This window comes from Balaenoptera ricei, chromosome 12 (genome assembly GCF_028023285.1).
Source record: "Balaenoptera ricei isolate mBalRic1 chromosome 12, mBalRic1.hap2, whole genome shotgun sequence".
NCBI classification, from domain to species: Eukaryota; Metazoa; Chordata; class Mammalia; order Artiodactyla; family Balaenopteridae; genus Balaenoptera; species Balaenoptera ricei.
In genome coordinates, this window is record NC_082650.1 from 51,052,192 (window position 1) to 51,063,164 (window position 10,973).

A 10,973-nucleotide genomic window follows, 5' to 3' on the forward strand; every position below is an offset into this window, starting at 1 on the left:
GGCAGAAGTGAGATGGGAGATCCACGAAGCACTTGCGGAGTTACTCTATGTCAACCTCTCATCCAGACTTGAGCAGCCTTGTACCCTATCTGGCCCGGTACTGGATCTCTTCCTACATTTCTGGCATGGAAGGCAGGGGAACTGAGGGAGCAGGGAGGCTGTCCATGAGAGCCTGATCAGGGCAGAGCCAGGTCTGAGAATGGTTGCTGATATGTACTTGCAATATATGCTCTTGGCTTTAGGAAAAGATGAGCGGTCCAGATTTCATATCCATTTGATGTTTTACACACCACAAAAAAATTGTTTTTTGGGTATTTTCCCAGCCACAAAAGAATTGGGGCCAATCATTAGAGTTTTTATGAATCCTCTATAAATCTGATGGTCATATTGGGCTGAAAAGAAACTTCCACCAGAAGAGGAGTCACAGAGCAAATTGTACAAGAACTTTAAGAATGTTGTACTGGATGGGAGGAGTGATGGTCAGTGAGCCTTATTTGTTCAAGGTCTAATGTGGCTGGTCTACAAGCAATACACTCTGTCAGGCTATGCAGCAACCAGGGGAAAAGGTTTATCATCTCCTGCAATGACAATGAAAAAAGAACATGAAGTTGTACATACCCTGTGATTAAAGCTCTGTAAAATGTATTTGGGCAAGGGCTAGAAGGAAGTAAGGATAAATAAAAATATTTCACTTGTTACAATGGTTGGATTATGGGTGATTTTTCTCTCTTCATTATTTCCATTACTGTTTATATAATGCTGTGTGTGCACTTTTATACAATCACTTCCCAGCAAAATTGTTCTGTGCTGACAGGTGGCATTATCATTAAAGTACAGATGTGGAGGAGGGCCTACCTTTTCTTTGTTACGCACTGATAACAGTCCTCATTTGGGCCTCCCTTTCTTGCGGGCTCACGCGGCTCAGCGGGAGCAGAGATGGCAGGCACAGGCAGGGCAGGCAGCCTGTCTGTGAAGATGGGGCAGATGGTTGCCGTGTGGTCGTGGGGGTGGTGGGAGGAGACCCTCTGCCGGGAAACAAATGAGCCTCTTCTTGTGCCTTTTCCCAGGAGGGTTCCGTTTGGGAAATCAGACAGAGCAGAATCACAGTGGCCCTGCCTCCATGTGAATACTCAAAGCCAGTACATTTTGTTCCTGAAACCCTGAGTTCAGTGTGTAGTGTCTGGGTTTAATTGGCCTCCTAATCCTGTACAAGAAACTCATAATGTAAACTCCTACATTCCGATTCCATCCTCTGCTTCACACTGACTCCAAAGGGAGTTGCTGGCTTTCAGGGAAGGAGAAAATTTGGCAGGGTCCACAGAACTAGCCCACAGTATCTAAGAGCTGCTTCCTCAGTCAAGTGGGAGGACCACAGCTGAAATTCGAAGTGTCTCTCTAAAAAATATTTTAAAGCACATAAGTCTTCAAAAGTCGCTTTAACTCCAAACAGCTCTGAAATGGCTAAAAGGAGTTGGGTGGGTCTATGAACAGACCCGTCTCCTCTTTTCACCTTAGTTCTCCTTGCCTCCTCTGGGAAGCAGGCCAGGAACTGAGCAGCCTAGTCTTTTAAAAAAGATGATTATCTTAGAATGGAATTTTTTTTAGTTCAGTTTGCTCTTTATCTATTTTCAGCAAAGCAGAGTATGTAAAACTTTGCACATTCTCCCTGGAGCACAAATGTTTTTACTGGCAACATGACAAGGTGTGTGTCTCTAGTTGTACACCTTGGAAAGCCTGGGCCCCAATTATTTCAATGGTTTCCGGTTCATAAGCATATAAATAGTAAAAAACCAATTTCCTTCATCCTCAATTCTAGGTCCTCAACAATCTGGCCTCATTTACCACTATCCCTCAGTGTTGCACTGGTGGGTTCATCATTCTCTCTGGACTGGCCACGTGTAGTCCTGCCTGTTATCTTTGCCAGTATCCTTTTCTTGTCCCCCTTTAGGACAAGCCCTCCTATTTTTCTCCATTGATTCAAGTGAGGGCAAGTTCCCCCCAGACCACGCTCCCTGTGGGCTCTTCCCTCCCAGCTGCTACAGAACTTCCTATGCAGTGACTTCTTTTGGAAACATGGCTCTGGCTCTACCTTGGCTTCCAGCTCATCTTCTCGAGGGCAGGGATGGCATTCTTCCTGGCCCATCCTCCTTTCTCCTGTCCCTCATCTACAGTCCAGCCCCAAACCCTCCCAACATCCAGCTCCACTGGAGAGCATCTTAGTTTATTTTCTGAGTTAACCCCTTACGACAGTCCCCAGATTAGCAAAAGGAAAGGAGCTAAGAGTGCTTTGGAACTTCTATAATCTCTTGATGCTTATATTGAAGACTTGCTAGTAGGCCTGCAACAATTCTGTGCTTTCTGCTAAGGTAGCACCAACCCCTTCCCTTCTTCAGGCTGCCTCTCCTCAGATATAGGCATCAATCTTCCTCCTGGAACAAGTCAGAATCTCCCACAAACAATTCCTTGATGCACTGCCCAGAGAGGAATAGATTCAGATTACATCATATTTGTTTTAAGACCACTAAGTTTAGATAGGCATGTTACCTCATTTCTTTGGCTCTTCTCACACTTTAAAATCCTTGTCTACTATGTTATAATATACTGCTATTAATTGATTAATATTTACATGACTAATGACATAATTAGGATGGGAGTCAAGTTATTAAAATAGTAAGACCAGTTTCACTGCTTCTGATAAACCCAGCTTACTAAGCATTTCAGTGTCTTTAATTTACCTCATGCATTTATCTGAGAACTTGTGCTGAGTTAGAGTTCACGGATTAGCACTAGGCAGATAAAACAAAAGCCTCAACTGTTCTTATTAACAGGACTACTGGGTCATTGTTAGCTAACTGAGGGCTGTCTGCAAGCTTCTTGACAGTGAATGCTTGGCCTTGAACTTGCCACATTAGTTCACGAAGCCCAGGAGGGGAAAGGGAATGAAAGCAAAGCTAATATTTAATGGGGACTTGTACATCCTTCTAGAATTTTTACAGATTTCAATCCACAGAACATCTCTCTGAGACAGGTGTTGTCACCCCTGTTTTACAGATGACAAACAGAGAGCCAGGGAGTAAAGTGCCCAGCTTTTAGTAAACCAAGTGACAGAGGCAGGGTAAAAACCCAGGCCCCCCAAATTCTGACTTGGCGTACTTCATGGTTTAACCTGTAAATGTGGAATCAATCTGTTTGGAGGCAATATATAATGGGACTTTCCCTTTGCCCTTCTGTCATTTATGAGGAAATATTTTAGTCCTGTCTTTCCAGGTATTAAGAGCTTCATAGTAATTAACTAGATGGGGGAAATCCTTTCACAATGTATATGTATATCAAATATAAAGTTGTTCACTTCAAATATATTACAATTTTATTCTTCAATTAGGCCTCAATAAAGCGGAAAAAAAAAAGAGCTTCATGGAATTTCAACTGAATATTGAAGGCAATTTTAATCACCTTTAATCACTTACCAATACCCTTAGTTCCTCCCCAGTCGCCTCTCAGAGGGTTAGGACTTAGAGGAAATTCAAAACATGCTGGACAATTTCCCAGTTTAGCCAAACTGAAGAGGTAGCCCACAATGTCATGGAGAGGGGCTATCAGCTGTAGAGTTAGCTTTAAGGCTCTAAAAGCTACCTGTGGGTAAAATCAATACAAGGAAATAATTTTCAAGAAGCTTCTAAAGGGATATAAAAATATATGAGCATTGATTAGGAATAATATATTTAAACAAGAATATTTAGATAAACATTTTCACAGTATAATACAGGATAATAGTTACAGGATAATATCTGAAAAAAAGAACAACAAGCCTTTTCATGAACTCAGGTTATATATGTCTTTGGACAAGGTAACTCCGGCCGGGGAATTAAAGCAAAGTGTTTCTCTTTGTTTAAAGCCATTGGAGGCCAAAAACACATCAAAATATGTTTGTATGACTAACTATCAATGAATTACAAGGGTCACAAATAAATTCCTAGCAGGGATTCATATTCAGACAACATTGCCCTGAGGGAATACCTGTAAGCAAAACATAACTACTTATCAACATAGTTTAAACACATGACTGAAAAACAAACAATGGATCATAAATATCAACATTCAGTGAAGGAAAAGAGAAAAATTATGATTTAACTGCAGAAGGTAGTAGTTTTATATATTTTTAAAAACCCTAAAAATTCTTCAGTGAATGAATGAAATAAAGGGTAGTTCTATTTCTAACTTTTTGAGGAATCTCCATACTGTTTTCCATAGTGGCTGCACCAATTGACATTCCTACCAAAGGTGTACAAGTGTCCCCTTTTCTCCACACCCTCACCAAGACTTGTTTTCTCTTGTCTTTTTTTATAATAGCCATCCTAACAGGTGTGAGGTGATATCTCATCATGGTTTTGATTTGCATTTCCCCGATGATTAGTGATATTGAGCACCTTTTCATTTATGTGTTGGTCATTGGTATATCTCCTTTGGAAAAGTGTCTGTTCAGGTCCTTTGACCATTTTAAAATCGGATTATTGGTTTAAAAATTGTTTTTCTTGTTTTGTTTTTGCTTTTGCTATTGAGTTATATGAGTTCCTTACATATTTTAGGTATTATCCCCTTATCAGATATATAGTTTGCAAATATTTTCTCCCATTATGTAGGTTGCCTTCTCCTTTTGTTGATTTTTTCTTTACTAGCAGAGACCTTTTAGTTTGATGTTATCCCACTTGTTTATTTTTGCTTTTGTTGCCTGTGCTTTTGTTGTTGTATCCAAAAAATCATTGTCAAGACTGGTGTCAAAGAGCTTTTTCCCTGTTTTCCTCTCTGATTTTACGGTTTCCAGTCTTACAGTTAAGTATTTAATCCACCTGAAGTTAATTTTTGTGATTGGTGTAAAATAGGGATTCAGTTTCATTCTGTTGCATGTAAAATTACCATATGATCCAGCAATCCCACTTCTGGGTATATATCCAAAGGAAATAAAATCGGCATATCAAGGAGATTATTCATACTTCCATGTAGCATCACTCACAATAGCCAAGATATGGAAACAACCTAAGTGTCCAGTGGATGGATAAATGGATAAAGAAAACGTCACACACACATGCATGCAAACACACAGGAATATTACTTAGACATAAAAAAGAAGAAAACCTTGCCATTTACAACAACATGGGTAAACTTGGATGACATTATGCTAAGTGAAATAAGCCAGACAGAGAAAGACATACACTGTATGATCTCATTCATATGTGGAATCTAATGAAAATGAAAAGGTCAAACTTATAGAAAGGTGGTTGCCAGGGGATAGGGGAGATGGGCTGATGTTGGTCAAAAGGTACAACTTTATTTATAAGATAAATAAGTTCTGAGGATCTAATGTACAGCATGGTGACTATAGTTAATAACACTGTATTTTATACTTGAAATTTGTTAAGAGAGTTAGACAAGCATTCTCACCTCCAAAAAAAAGGTAACTATGTGAGGTGATGAATGTATTAATTAGCTTAACTGTGGTAATCATTTCACAATGTATATGTATATCAAATCATCATTCTGTACACTTTAAATATATGCAATTTTATTTGTTAATTACACCTCAATAAACCTGGGGGGAAAAAAGAAAGGGTAAGAAACCTAAATTGCTAAATAGGTTTTCACTTACAAAGAAAAATCAGAATGTTCCCAAATTGCCATTTTCAACATTGCATTTTATTTAACTAATACTTGAATGCTTTGTGTATTTCTATAACTACTCTTTTTTAATGGTCACCCTCTGTCAGTAAATGAGGTACTTAGAGGAACCCCTCCAAAAACAGGAACCAGCTAATGACTGTGATTAAGTGCAATCTCAACCTCTCCTTAGTTTCAGCGCATCAGGGTGGGGTTTTCTTGGCGTTGTGGAGGAAATTAAGGATTAATAAGGAATGTCGGAGCCTCCAATTAGTGTTCAGTAATGACCATGGAGAAACAGAACTATGAAATAATGAGGCACAAGGGAAAATATAATAAAGCAGGCAAAAACATGAGGAGCTGTGAGATTTCAGTTATGAGGTGTTCCTGAAAAAAACACAAGAGATATTCTCTGAAATTGATATGTTTAACTGTGGGACATAAAAACAGCCAATTTCCATTCTGGCACCCATAAAAAAATACAAACATTTTCAGGCAGAGTTTTGAACATAATCAGCACTTCAGAAGGATGGGGTATGAACCATAAATTGAGGAAGACTTTCCCGTCAGCAGGCAGCAAACATCGCGGCCGGGGCTGAAACCTCCTGTGGCGTGAGAAGAAAACTCCGGGAGCACAGCATTTCTCTTTCTGAAAGGGGCGTCTGGTGTGAGATTATACCACCACCCTCCAGCCACAGCCCCAGAGCCCACGTTGTGGTGACACACACACCCAGCATCTAAGCCCAAGGGCAGCAGTCCTCCTTTTTCAGGCTGCTCACAAGTGGCCACAGTTATAAATAACTCAACAGGAGAAGAGCAGCTGGGCTGGTTTTAGCTTCAGCTGTATTGGGAGGAAGGAGTGGGCACAGGGGGGAGGGAAAGGTGTGATAAGAAAGGAAGCGGAGGGCATAAATTAAGTGCCAGCACCATACCTGGGGTGACATTTTCTCACTTAATTCTTACGACAACCTTGGGATGTTCCTATGTCGTTCCTGTTTCACAGGTGAGAAAACTGAGGCCTTACCAGGTTACGTAGATCTTTCCTATCCAGCTCCTAGGAGATGAAGTTGAGATTTAAGCGCAGGTCTGTCTAGTTCTAGAATCCAGGCTCTGGAGACCAGCCTCTATTTTCCTTCCCTCCCCACCACGTTTCCTGCCAGGTTCTCTAGACTCTGGTCCTCTTTTCCTTCTTTCTCCTTTCTTCCTCCTCCAAATACTTTATCATTTCTTAGGCAGCAGTATTGCTATCTCTTCGTTACTCGTTTACGTACAAATACATAATTCATGTATGTCTGGTGTAAGGATTCGCACAAGCTCAGGTACCCACTACCTGGTCTGGGAAACAGAATGTCTCCAGCTCCTCTGAAGCCCTTCCACAGCTCCAGAGTCCCAACTTGCTCCACCTTGGCTGGCAGTGCCTCAGGGCACCTCAGTCAAAAAAGGCAAGAACTGAACTCCTCACCCCCATCCGCACCCTGATCCCGGGCTTCCTCCTGTGTTAAAAGAAACACAACCCCCAAGTCCTCAAAACCAGAAACCAGGAAGTCATTTTTACATGCTTCCTTCTTTATCTCTCAGGTCCTATTGATCCCATTGCTCTCTTGTACCAGTTTCCATTACCACTCCATTGTCTATAGCAAGGGCTCTCAACGGGAGGGTCTCACCTTCTAGGGAGCCTTTTGGAAATCATAGGGGCATTTTTTGACTGTCATTATTTCTGGGTCCTTAGGAGAGACTCAGATGACCCTTTCCATTTCTTAAAGTAAAATGTAATTCATTTTAACTGAGGGCTGAATGTTTTTGATATCAAACATTCTGAATATGAAACTTTTAAAATTACTAAAACTCTACTTGGAGTAGTCTCAAGTCTCAGGGTTTTAATCAGGTAATTTGAAGCTCAGGAACAAAGTATGGTGGTGTTAGTTTGGAGAACTTCTCTTATTTCAGCAACCACAAAGTCAGACTATCCTGTCCTGGAGTAGGTCAAAACCAGCTTAAGCTCGTCTTATCTCTATTATTTGTTTGAAGGTGCCCCAAGGAAACACTGACTATCAACAATAAAAAGTCATAAGGTCCATGTCTGAGCACACAGGTCTGTGGGCCATGGGGCTGGCAGCAGTGTGGCTGAACTCAGTCTTGGCCTCTGAGAAGCACATGTGTTCCTGGAGCCACAGGGCCCTCTACCAAATGTTATCCTTTCCTTCTCATCCGTTATTTCCTGCCATTTCTACCCCTGCCTGCAGCAGGTAGCCCTCTACTGAAGGGGGACAGAGAGGGCAGCAGAAAGCTTTAGGTGCTCAGTGCAGGAGCAAAGCCTGGTTCTCAGCCCTGCAAGGAGGATTCTTCCCCACTTGTGATGGCCCATCAACTCAGTGGCCTGACAATTCCTTGACCTGCTCAACATCACCCCCTTCACCTCCATTCTCCTTCACCGCCCACTCCAGGGCCACACTCCAGACCTTATCATCACCTGGAACCATATCACCTCTAAAGACTTAAACTCAAATATCCTACTTCCCAGCTCAACCTTTTATTCTTCCAGTTTTCTCACTCATTCACTCCCACTAAACCTCCTTCATCCCCACAAAATATGCTCCTTGATGTCATCCAGCCCTCTGGCCTCCCCTTCCATCTGTCAGTTCCATTCTGACCCCCACGACTCCCTTCCCTACCCACACTGGGTCTCACAGCCAAGCACATGAACTACTCTCCCACCAGCACCTTCAGTTCTCTGCTTTTTTGTACTCATGACCCACTTATCTAGCAAAACCCCAGCTCTGGATCCCTCTAGCTAGTCTGCTTTCTGCTTCTAGTTGCATGCTGCTGAGCACAGCTAAAGGAAATCACACCGCTAATTGCATTGATGCAACAACAAATAAATGGTTTCCAGCCTGAGATATGTCATGCCAGGGAAAATTGGTTTTCTTTCCTTTGATCAGCTCTCATGTCCATTTCCTTTTTTCATCAGCTCCAAGTCTTCCTTAAGCCTCATACCAAATTCCTAGCAGCAGAGGATGACATGGTCTGTTATTTCATAATTGAATTAAATAAAGGGGCTGGAACTGCCCCCACTTCCTGTGGGCTCACTCTCCCCTCCCCATCCTCCCTTTCAAACCAAGGTCAAAGGCACAGGCACACACACACAGGATATGAAGTGAAGACAATCTCTGCCCTCAAGGATCTTACATTCCAGAGGCAGCTAGACCTGAGAGCATGATGCTATGATAGAAGCATGGAGGAATGGAAGTATGTGAAAGTGGAAAACATCCAGAATAAGAAGCGTCTGAGACTTGTTGGGAGACCAAGGGAAGAAATTCACAACAGGGGCTTCTGAGCTGTGATTCATGATCTCCCCCTCCATATCTCTCCTCTTAATGGCATTACCATTCTTTTTTTCCTCCATTATAAAATGTGATAAAACATACATAACATAAAATTTACCATTTTAACTGTTTTTAAGTGCACATTTCAGTGGCATGAAGTACATCAACACTGTTGTGCAACCATCACCACCATTTATGTCCCGAAAAATTTTTTTTCCATATTCCAAAACCGAAACTCTGTATCCATTAAACAATAGCAACACTGCCATCTTTTTATTCACCCAAGCCAGAGACTCTGGGTGACATCCTAGATTCCTCTTCCTTCTCCTCACTCAGTTCTGCATTAAATCTAGCACCTGGCCTAGCTGATTTCACTTCCTAAACATCTCCTGTCTGTACAGTTTTAGTAGGTCCCTAAATGGTCACTGACAATCATCTTGCCCCCTTCTCCCTGTTTGTTGAAGGACAAATGGCAGACTTCTGGATCTTGCCCTTCGTGCTGTACATTCTGCTTCCCTAACTCATCCTCACATACCCTGGACAGGAGCCACTGGGAGGTCCACATGCTGTCTCATATCTCTGTGCCATTACACATGCGGGTCTCCCAGCTTGCACTGAATTTCTTTTCCTTGTGCACCTGAAACACTAGTCATCCTTCAAGACCCAGGTTAAGTGTCCCCTCTTCCCTGAAGCCCACCTAGCTCCTCATCCCCACCTCCCTGATCCTTCAGATAATACTGAATATTTCCTGGTGAGTGCTTTCATTATACTTTTATTCTTTATCACAACGTACTGTAATTGCCTATTTCCCCTTGCCTAAAGGGAAAGAACCATGTCTAATTCATTGCTATACAGTGCTTGGCACCAAGGCTACCATGTACTGTTGTTCAGATTGTGCCCTGAGGCAACCAGCAGTGGCTGAGATCCAGCCTACACTTTACTTGCCAAGCTCTGCACCCTGGCATGGGGCTACCCCTGCCCGGGGGAAACCGTGCTTTCTTCTAATCCTCATAAAGCAGCAGTGTGGCATAGTGGTGGATCTGGCTGTCACACAGTAAGGGCTTGTATGTTAGTGTCCTCTCTTTCTGTCCCTTCTTCGCTCCTCTATCAGCCAGCGCCATGGCTCCTGGGAGTGTGGCCAAGTGTCATCCCAGTCTCCAGACTCCAGTCTCCTCTAGAGCCATGAAGGACATAGAGCCCTCAAGGGGCATCATTCTTTGGAGGAGAGCTTCCCTTGGCTCCTCTTCTATTTAGGTTCTGGTTTAGGGGCAGGGTGTCTCTGCTAAAACTAAACAGTATGTTACAGCCTTTAAGGATTAAGTAGCATCTTAGAATTTTAAACCTACAGAATTTATGGGGCTCTTCTCGTCAAGGGGATGGCAAACACAAGCAGGGAGGCCTCCTTTCTCCCTTTCCTTGACAATGGTATGACACTGCCAATCAATCACAACAATCTCACAAGCTTGGAATGTCTTAGAGTGCTCAGCAGGACACTAATACAGCAGGACACAGAATTGACATTTAAAATAAAACATTTCTTATCCTTGATCTAACACAACTCCTTATTTTAGGAATAAGGTGAGGACCTCTGTTCTCCATGACCCTCATTCCTCAACTCTGTCCCTTTATCTCTAGTTAATCTTGACCTGGGATGATTCCCATCGATCATTTCATGAACATTCTTAGATGGCTCCCTTCCCAGCAAGTCGTTCCTGAGCAGTCCTATTCCTTGGAATAAAGCTCTAGACAATTTAGCACTAAGAAACTTAGCATGTTTAACTTCAGAGAGCTGCTTCAATCTCCTCACTTATTTGATGGAAAGTTGAAATCCAGAGATTGAAGAAAAGTGATTTGCCCAAGACCTCAGAACAACTTATGACTGAGCCGGGTAAAGTCCAACATTCTAATTCTCGGGCATGGCTCTCTCTACTATACCTTCTTGTGGCTGAGGTTCATTTCTTATTAATACTCAATGCATGGAATCATAGACTTTGGAGT

The 10,973-nt window shown here is 42.3% G+C and overlaps 1 protein-coding gene across 1 annotated transcript in view; it reads right to left on the reverse strand.

Moving 5' to 3' along the window:
- The window catches only part of LOC132376000 (coiled-coil domain-containing protein 162-like), a 61,179-nt gene extending 60,001 nt beyond the window's left edge, over window positions 1-1,178 (reverse strand). The window contains 1 exon segment of the mRNA XM_059941448.1: window positions 856-1,178. The gene's annotated coding sequence lies outside the window, so the exon portion shown is untranslated.
- Between the last annotated feature and the right edge of the window lie 9,795 nt (window positions 1,179-10,973).